The sequence below is a fragment of the Dipodomys merriami genome, unplaced genomic scaffold (assembly GCF_024711535.1).
Source record: "Dipodomys merriami isolate MVZ:Mamm:240054 unplaced genomic scaffold, mDipMer1.0.p SCAF_65, whole genome shotgun sequence".
Classification (NCBI taxonomy): domain Eukaryota; kingdom Metazoa; phylum Chordata; class Mammalia; order Rodentia; family Heteromyidae; genus Dipodomys; species Dipodomys merriami.
In genome coordinates this window covers 5,882,169-5,892,897 of record NW_027206235.1, presented here as the reverse complement: position 1 = coordinate 5,892,897, position 10,729 = coordinate 5,882,169, and positions in this window count along the sequence as shown.

Here is a 10,729-nt window from a genome sequence, read left to right as displayed (position 1 = left end):
AACCCTCCCACTAACCCTAAACACCACCTTAACCCTAAACCTCAACCTAACCCTATCCCTAACCCTCACCCTCACCCTAGCCCTCACCCTAATCCTAACCCTCATCCTCAACCTAAACCTCACTCTAACCCTAACACTAATCCTCAATCTAACCCTCACTCTCACCCTAACCCTAACACTAATCCTCACCCTAACCCTCACCTTTACTCTTACTGTCACCCTCAGCCTAAACCTCACCCTAACTCTAACCCTCATCCTAACCCTCACCCTAACCATAACCCTAACTATAATGTTAAGCCTAACCCTCAAACTCACCCTCAGCCTCAGCTTAAACCTAAGCCTAAGCCTAATACTAAGCTTAAACCTCAACCTCACCCTAGCCCTCACCTAAACCCTAATCCTAACCCTAACCCCCATGTTAAACCTAACCCTTAACCTAACAATAACCCTAAACCTAAAACTAACCCTCATTCTAACCATAACCCTCACACTAACCCTAACCCTCACTCTAACACTTACCCTTACCCTAACACTAACCCTAACCCTAACACTAAGCCTCACACTAACCCTAGCCATCACCCTAACCCTAACACTCACCTTAACTCTAATCCTAACCCTCACCCTCATTCTAGCCCTCAACCTAACCCTAACCCTCATCCTCACCCTAAACCTCACATTAACCCTAAAACTAACCCTCAATCTAAACCACACTCTCACGCTAACCCTAACCCTAACACTCACCCTAACCCTAACCCTCACCCTTACAGTAATCCTCACTCTCAGCCTAACCCTCCCTTTAACCCTTACTGTCAGCCTCAACCTAACCCCCACTCTAACCCTAACCCTCATCCTAATCCTCAACCTGACCATAACCTTAAGCATCACCCTAATCCTAACTCTCAACCACAACCTAACCCTAACACTCACCCTCACACTAACCCTCACACTAACACTAACTCTAACCCTAAACCTCAGCCTCACCCTAAACCTAACCCTCACCCTCACCTTCAGCCTAACCCTAAGCCTAACCCTAACCCTCACCCTAACCCTCACACTCACCCTCACCCTAACCTTAATCCTAATCCTAACCGTAACCCTAACCCTCACCCTCACCCTAACACTAAACCTAACCCTAACATTCACCCTAACCCTAACTCTAAAATTAAACCTCACCCTCAACCTAACCCTAACCCTAAACCTCACCCTAACCCTAACCCTAAACCTCACCCTCAACCTAGCCCACAGCCTAACACTAATCGTAACCCTAACCCTCACCATAACACTCACCCTAACCCTAATCCTAACACTCACCCTAAATCTAACCCTCTCCCTCAACCTCACCTTCAGCCTAACCCTAACCCTAACTCTTATCTACACCCTAACCCTCACACTTACCCTAACCCTCACCCTCACCCTAACCCTCACCCTTATCTTAACCCTCACCCACATCCTAACCCTCAACTTTAGCCTTACTTTCACCATCACCCTAACACTCACCCTATCCCTAAAACTCATCCTAACCTTCAAGCTAACCGTAACCCTAATCATCACCCTAACCCTAACCCTCACCCTCAACCTCAGCCTCACCCTAACCCTAATCCTTACCCTAACCCGAATCGTAAACCTAACCCTTACCCTCAGCCTCACCCTCACTGCATAGGTAACCTTAACCATAACACTAACAATAACCCTAATCCTAACCCTAATCCTAAACCTCACCCTCACCCTAACCCTATTCCTAACCCTAACCCTCACCCTAACCCTAACCCTCACACTCACCGTAACCCTTATCCTCATCCTAACCCTCACCCTAACCCTAATCCTCACCCTTACCATAACACTAACTCTCACCCCCAACATCCCCTTCATCCTAACCCTAAGCCTAAGCCTAACCCTATCCCTACCCCTCACACTCACCCTCACCGTAACTCTAACACTTACCCTAACAATAAAACTAAACCTAACCCTAACCCAAACCAGCAACCTAACCTTAATCCTCACCCTGACCATAACACTAACCCTCACCCCCACCATCACCCTCATCCTAACTCTAAGCCTAAGCCTAAGCCTAACCCTAACCCTCACCCTCACCCTAAATCTCACCGTAACCCTACCCCTAACACTAACACTAACCCTAACCCTAATCCTAACTCTCACCCTAACCCTAAGCGTAACCGTAGCCCTAACTGTAACCCTCACACTCACCTTCAATAGAAACCTGATCCTAACCCTAACCCTCACCTTTACCCTTATTGTCACCCTCACCCTAACCCTACACCTAACACTATCACTAACCCTAACCCTAACCCTAAACCTAACCCTCACCCTAACCCTAACCCTAACCCTAACCCTCACACTCACGCTCGGTCTAAGCCTAAGCCTAACCCTAAGCTTAAGCCTAACCCTAACCCTCACACAGACCCTCACCCTAACCCTAACATTATCACTAACACAAACTCTAACCCTAAACCTCACCCTCACCCTAAACCTAATTCTAACAATAACCCTAAACATAAACCACACCCTAACCCTACCTCTAAACCTCAACCTCACTGAAACAGTAACCCTAACCCTAACCCTCATTCTAACATAACCCTCACCCTAACCCTAACCCTCAAACTAACACTTACCCTCAACCTAACACTAACCCTAACCCTAACACTAACCCTCACACTAACCCTAACCATCATCCTAAACATAATCCTCACCCTAACCGTAACCCTCACACTCATCCTAGCCCTCACCCTAACCCTAACTCTAACCCTCATCTTCACTCTAAACCTTACACCAACCCTAAAACTAATCATCAATCTTAACCTCACACTCACCCTAACCCTAACACTAACCCTCACCCTCATGCTCGGCCTAAGCCTTAGCCTAACGCTAAGCCTAAACCTAATGCTAACAATCAGTCTAACCCTCATTGTAACCCTCACACTAACCCTAAACCTCACCCTAACCATAACCCTAATGCTCAGCCAAACCCATTTCCTAAGCCTAACCCTAACCCTCAACCAAACACTAACCCTAATCCTGACTCTAACCCTCAACCTAACCCTCAACCTCACCCTCACCCTCATCCTCACCCTCAGCCAAACAATAACACTAACCCTAAACCTAACCCTAATGCTGACACTCACCCTCACCTTAACCCTAACCCTAACCCTAACCCTGACCCTCACCCTAAACCCAACCCTATCCCTTACCCTCACCTTACGCTAACCCTCACACTCACGCTAACCCTAAACCTCACCCTCACCCTAACCCTAACCCTAACGCTCACCCTAACCGTTAGCCTTAACCTAACCCTCACCCTCACCCTAAACCTCAAACCAACCCTTACCCTCACCCGAACACTAAACCTAACCCTCAGCCTAACCCTCATCCTAACCCTAACCATAAACCTAACCTTCTCCCTAATCTTAACGCTAATCCAAATCCTAATCCTCACATTAACCCTAACCCTCACACTCACCTTCAACCTCACCCTCAGCCTAACCATAAACCTAACCCTAATCCAAACACTAACCCTAAACCTCACCCTAACTCTAAACCTAAACCTAACCAAAACCCTCACACTAATCGTAACCCTATCCCTAACCCTCACCCTAACCCTAACCCTAATCCAAAACCTAACCCTCAGCCTCACCGTAACCCTTACCCTCACTCTAAACCGTACCCTCACCCTAACCCTAAACTTAACCCTCAGCCTAACCCTCAACCTAAACCTAACCCTAACCCTAACCGTCACCCTAACCTTAACCCTAACCGTAAACCTGACCCTCACCTAAACCCTAACCCTCACCCTCAGCCTCAACCTCACCCTCACGCTCACACTAACCCTCACAATCCCCCTCACTCTAACCCTAAAACTTACACTAAACCTAACTCTAACCCTCACCCTCATACGAACACTAAACCTCACCTTAACCCTCATCCTAAACCTAACCCTAACCCTAACCCTCATCCTAACCCTAACTCTAACCCTCACCCTCACCCTAACTGTCACCCTCAACCTCAACCTCACCCTCAGCCTAACACTAACCCTAAACCTAATTCAAAACCTAACCCTAACCCTCATCCTCACCCTAACTCTAAACCTAACCCTAACCAAAACCCTCACCCTAACCTTAACATTATCCCTTACCCTCACCCTAAAACTAACCCTAATCCTAATCCTAACCCTCACCCTCAACCTAACCCTTACCCTCACCCTAACCCTAAACATAACCCTCAGCCTAACCCTCATCCTAATCCTAAACCTAACCCTCAACCTAAACTTAACCCAAACCCTAAACTTAATCTTCACCCAAACCTTAACCCTCACCGTAACCCTCAACCTCACCATGACCCTCACCGTAACCCACACCATCAGCCTCACCCTAACACTAACCATAACCCTATCCCTCACCCTAAACCCAAACCTCACCCTCATCCTCACCATCACCATCTCCCTAAACCTCACCATCACCCTAACTCTAACCATAACCCTAACCCTCACCCTAAACCCTAACTCTGACCCTCACCCTAAGCCTAACCCTACACCTAAGCCTAATCCTATACCTAACCCTCATCCTCACCCTCACACTAAACCTAAACATCACCCTTTTCCTAACCCTAACCCTAGCCCTCACCCTAACCCTAACCCTCAACTACACCCTAACCCTTACCCGAACCCGAACCCGAACCCGAACCCTAAACATCACCCTAATCCTCACCCTCAACGTAACCCTAACCCTAATCCTCACCCTAACCCTAATCCTCACCCTCATCCTAACCCTAACCTTAATCCTCACGCTAAACCTAACCCTAAGAATTTCCTAACCGAAACCCATTCCCAAACCCTAACACTCACCCAAACCCTCACCCTCACTCTAGCTCTCACCCTAAAACTATCCCTAACCCTAAACCTCACCCTCAATCTCACCCTCACCCTCAAACTAATTCTAACCCTTACCATCATCCTTACCCTAAGCCTATCCCTAACCCTCACACTAACACTAATCCTAACCCTAAACCTAACCCTAATGCTAACACTAGCCCTCACCCTCACCCTAACCCTAATCCTAACCCTAGACCTCAGCCTAAGGCTAACTCTAAACCTAATGCTAACCGTAAACCTCAACCTCAACCTAACCATCACCCTAAACCTTACCCTCACCCTCAACCTCATCCTAAAGCTAACCCTAACCCGTACACTAACCCTAACCCTCACCCTAAACCTATACCTACCCTTCAGCATAACATTCACCCTAAACATAACCCTAAACCTAAACCTCAACCTATCCCTAACCCTAACCATACACCTCAGCCTAAACCTCACACTCACCCTCAACCTCACCCTCACCCTAATCCTAACCCTAAACCTCAGCCTAACCCTAATCCTTACCCTAATGCAAACCCTAAACCTCAACCTCATCCTAAACCTCACCCGCACCCTCACCCTAACCCTCACCCTAAACCTAACCCTCAACCTCACCCTCACCCAAACCATCACCCTTAACCCTCACCCTCACCCTAACCCTAAATATAACCCTAACCCTCACCCTAAACCTAAATCTTACCCTCAACCTCACCCTCACCCAAAGCCTAACCCTACACCTAAGCCTCATTATAAACCAAACCCTCAACCTCACACTCACCCTAAACCTAAATCTCAATCTAACCCCTAAACCTAGCCCTCACCCTAACCCTTACCCTCACCGTCACCTAACCCTAACCCTCACCCTAAACCTAACCGTCACCCTAACCCTAACCCTAACCCTCACACTCACCCTCATCCTAACCCTAACCCTAACCCACACCCTAAACCTAACCCTAACCCTAAGGATAACAATAAACCTTACCCTCAACCTAATCCTAAACCTAACCCTAACACTTATGCTATCCCTAATCCTCACCCTCACCCAAATCCTCATTCTAACCCGGACCCTCACCCTAACCCTCACCCTAACCTTAACCCTAACACTAACACTAAACCTCACCCTAACCCTCACCCTAATGCTCAACCTAACCCTCACTCTAACCCTAACCTTAACCCTCACCCTAATCCTAAACCTCACCCTAACCCTATCCCTAAAACTACCTCTCACCCTAACCCTCACCCTAACCCTGACACTAACCCTAACCCTCACCCTAACCCTAATGCTAACCCTCAACCTAACACTAACCCTAAGCCTAACCCTCAACCTATTCCTAACCCTCAACCTTACACTCACCCTCAGCCTAAATCTAACCCTCACACTAATCCTAGCCCTAAACCTAACCCTCACCCTCACCGTAACTCTAACCCTCACCCTAACCCTGACCCTCACCCTAAACCCAACCCTATAACGAACACTGACACTAACCCCAACCCTCACCCTAACCCTAAGCCTAATCCTCACCCTCACCATAACCTTAAGCCTCACCCTAACATCACCCTAACTGTAACATTAACCCTCACCCTCACCCTCACCCTAAACCTCACCCTAACCCTTACCATCACCATAACCCTAACCCTAACCCTAATCCTCACACATACCCTAACACTAATCCTCACCCTAATGCTCACCTTAACTGTAACCCTCACCTCACCCTAACCCTAACCGTCACCTTAGCCCTTACCCTAAACCTAACCATCAACCACACCCTAACACTCAAGCTCACCCGAACCCGAACCCTCACCCTAACCCTAATCCTAAACCTCACGCTAACCCTAAACCTCACCATAACCCTAACGCTAAGCCTAACCCTCACTCTCACCCTAAACCTCACCCTAACCCTTACCCTCAACATAACCCTAACCCTAACACTAATCCTCACACAAAAACACAGCCTAAACCTCACCCTAAAACTCACCGTAACAGTAACCCTCACCCTCACCCTCACACTTACCCTAACCCTAAACCTCACCCTAACCCTAATCATGTCCCTAACCCTAACTCTAACCCTCACCCTCACCCTAACATTAACCCTAACCCTAATCCTCACCTAAACCTTCACCCTCTCCCTCACCCTCACCCTAAACCTCACCCTCACCCTAACCCTAATCCTAAACATAACCCTAACCCTAAACCTAACCCTAATGCTAACACTAAACCTCAACCTCACCATAATCCTCACCCTAACCCTTACACTCACCCTCAACCTCACCCTAACCCTAACCCTAACATTAACCCACACCCTAACCCTCACCCTAACACTAACCCTAGCCCTACCCCTCAGCCTATCCGTCAGTCTAAACCTAACCCGACCCCTAATTCTCACCCTACCCCTAACTCTAACCCTAAACTTCACCCTCACTCTCACCCTCATGGTACTGCTAATACTACATTAACCCTCAGCCTCATCCTAAGCCTCGCCTTAACCCTTACCCTCAACTTAACCCTATCCCTCACCATCATCCTAAACTCACACTAACCATTACCCACACCCTAACGCTCAATCTAAACCTAACCCTAACACTAACCCTAACACTAAACCTCACCCTAATCGTCACCCTAACCCTAAGCCTAACCATAACCCTCACTCTCACCCAAACCCTTAACCTTACCTGAACCCTAACCCTAACCCTCAGCCTAACCCTCATCCCAACGCTAACCCTAACCCTAATCCTCACCCTAACTGTCACCCTCACCCTCAACCTCACACTTAGCCTTAACCTAACCCTAATCCAACACCTAACCCTAAACCTCACCCTCACCCTAACTCTAAACCTAACCCTAACCAAAACCCTTACTCTCATCCAAACCCTATCCCTTACCCTCATGCCTAAAACTAACCCTAATCCTATTCCTAACGCTCACCCTCACCCTAAACCTTACCCTCACCCTAAACCTAAATGTAACCCTCAGCCTAACCCTCATCCTAACCCTAACCCTAACCCTGAACCTAAGTTTAACCCAAAACCTAAACTTAACCTTCACCCAAACCCTAACCCTCACCCTCACCCTCAACCTCACAATCACCTTCACCGTAACCCACATCCTCACCCTCACCTAACCCTAACCATAAGCATATCACTCACCCTAAACCTAACACTCACCATCAAACTCACCATGACCCTCACCCTAAGCCTCAACCTCACACTAACCCTATACATAAACCTAACCCTCACCCTAAACCTAACTCTGACCCTCATCCTAAGCCTAACCATACACCTAAGCCTAATCCTAAACATAACACTCACCCTCACCCTCACACTAAACCTAAATCTCATCCTAACCCGAAACCTAACACTAGCCCTCACCCTAACTCTAACACTAACCCTAATCCTGACCCTCAACCTAACCCCCACCCTATCCCTAAAACTCACCTAAGCCTAACACTCACCCTCACCCTAACCCTAACCCTCACCCTCACAATAACCATAACCCACACCCTAAACCTATGCCTAAACCTAACCCTCACCCTCACCCTAAAACTCACCCTAACCCTTACCCTCACCCTCACCCTAACCCCAACCCTCAGTCTAACCCTCATCCTAAGCCTAATCCTAAACCTTACCCTCACCCAAACCTTAACGCTAACCATAACCCTAACCCTCACATTAACCCTAACCCTCACCCTCACCCTCAACATCACCCTCAGCCTAAATCTAACCCTAATCCAAACACTAACCCTAACCCTCACCCTAACTCTAAACCTAAACCTAACCAAAACCCTCAACGTAATCCTAACCCTATACCTAACCCTCACACTAACCCTAACCCTAATCCAAAACCTAACCCTCACCCGCACCCTAACCCTTACCCTCACCCTAACCCTAACCTTAACCCTCAGCCTAACCCTCATCCTAACCTGAACCCTAACCCTAACCCTCACCCTAAACTTAACCCTAACCCTAAAACTGACCCTCACCTAAACCCTAAAATTCACTCTCACCCTCAACCTCACACTCACGCTCACACTAACCCTCACACTCACCCTCACTCTAAACCTAACCATAACCCAAATCCTCACCCTGAACTTAACCCTTACCCTCTCCCTCACCCTCAACATCACCCTAACCCTAACCCTCACCCTCATCCTCAACCTATCCCTAACCATAATCCTAACCCTAACCCTAAACCTAACCCTCGCACTAACCCTAACCCTAATCCTAAACCTAACCCTCACCCTCACCCTAACCCTTACCCTCACCCTAACCCTAACCTTAACCCTCAGCCTAACCCTCATCCTAACCCGAACCCTAACCCTAACCCTCACCCTAACCTTAACCGTAACCCTGAAACTGACCCTCACCTAAACCCTAACATTCACTCTCACCCTCAACCTCACACTCATGCTCACACTAACCCTCACACTCAACCTCACTCTAAACCTAACCATAACCCAAATCCTCACCCTGAACCTAACCCTTACCCTCTCCCTCAACCTCAACATCACCCTAACCCTAACCCTCACCCTCATCCTCAACCTATCCCTAACCATAATCCTAGCCCTAACCCTAAACCTAACCCTCACACTAACTCTAACCCTAATCCAAAACCTAACCCTCACCCTCACCCTAACCCTTACCCTCACCCTAACCCTAACCTTAACCCTCAGCCTAACCCTCATCCTAACCGAACCCTAACCCTAACCCTCACCCTAACCTTAACCCTAATCCTAAAACTGACCCTCACCTAAACCCTAACATTCACTCTCACCCTCAACCTCACACTCATGCTCACACTAACCCTCACACTCAACCTCACTCTAAACCTAACCATAACCCAAATTCTCACCCTGAACCTAACCCTTACCCTCTCCCTCACCCTCAACATCACCCTAACCCTAACCCTCACCCTCATCCTCAACGTATCCCTAACAATAATCTTAACCCTAACCCTAAAATTAACTCTGACCCTCAGCCTCACCATCACCCTAAGCCTAACGCAACACCTAAGCCTAATCCTAAACCTAACCCTCACCCTAAAGCTAAGCATTACCCTCACCCTGCACCTATCCCTCACCCTAACCCTAACCCTAATCCTCACCCTCACCCTCACCCTAACCCTAACCCTAAACCTCACCCTTATCCTAACCCTAACCCTAATGCAAACCCTAACCCTCACTCTCACCGTAACCCTATCCCTAACCCTCACCCTAAACCTAACCTTAACCCGAATGCTATCCCTAAAACTCACCCTCACCCTAACCCTCACTCTAAACCTTACCCACACCCTCACCCTTACCCACACCCTAAACCTCAACCTAACCCCAATCCTAACCCTAACACTAACCCTCACATTAACCCTCACCCTATCCCAAGCCTAAACCTAAACGTCACCTCACCCAAACCTTCACACTAACCCTTACCCTCACCCAAACCTAACCCTAACTCTCAGTCTAAACCTCATCCTAACCCTAACACTAAACCTAACCCTCACAGTAACCTAATCGCTACCCCTAAACCAACCCTCACATTAACCCTATCCCCCACCCCTCACCCTCAACATCACCCTAAGCCTAATCCTAACCCTAACCCTAATCCAAACGCTAACCCTCACCCTCACCCTAACTCTAAACCTAACCCAAACCAAAACCTTCACCCTAAAACTAACCCTATCCCTAACCCTCACCCTAACCCTAAACCTAATCCTAAACCTAACATTCACCCTCATTCTAAACCTTACCCTCTCCCTAACCCTCTCCCTAACCCTAAACCTAACCCTAACCCTCACCCTAACCTTTACCCTAACCCTAACCCTCAACCAAACCCTAACACTCAACCTCACCTTCAACTTCACACTCACCCTCACCC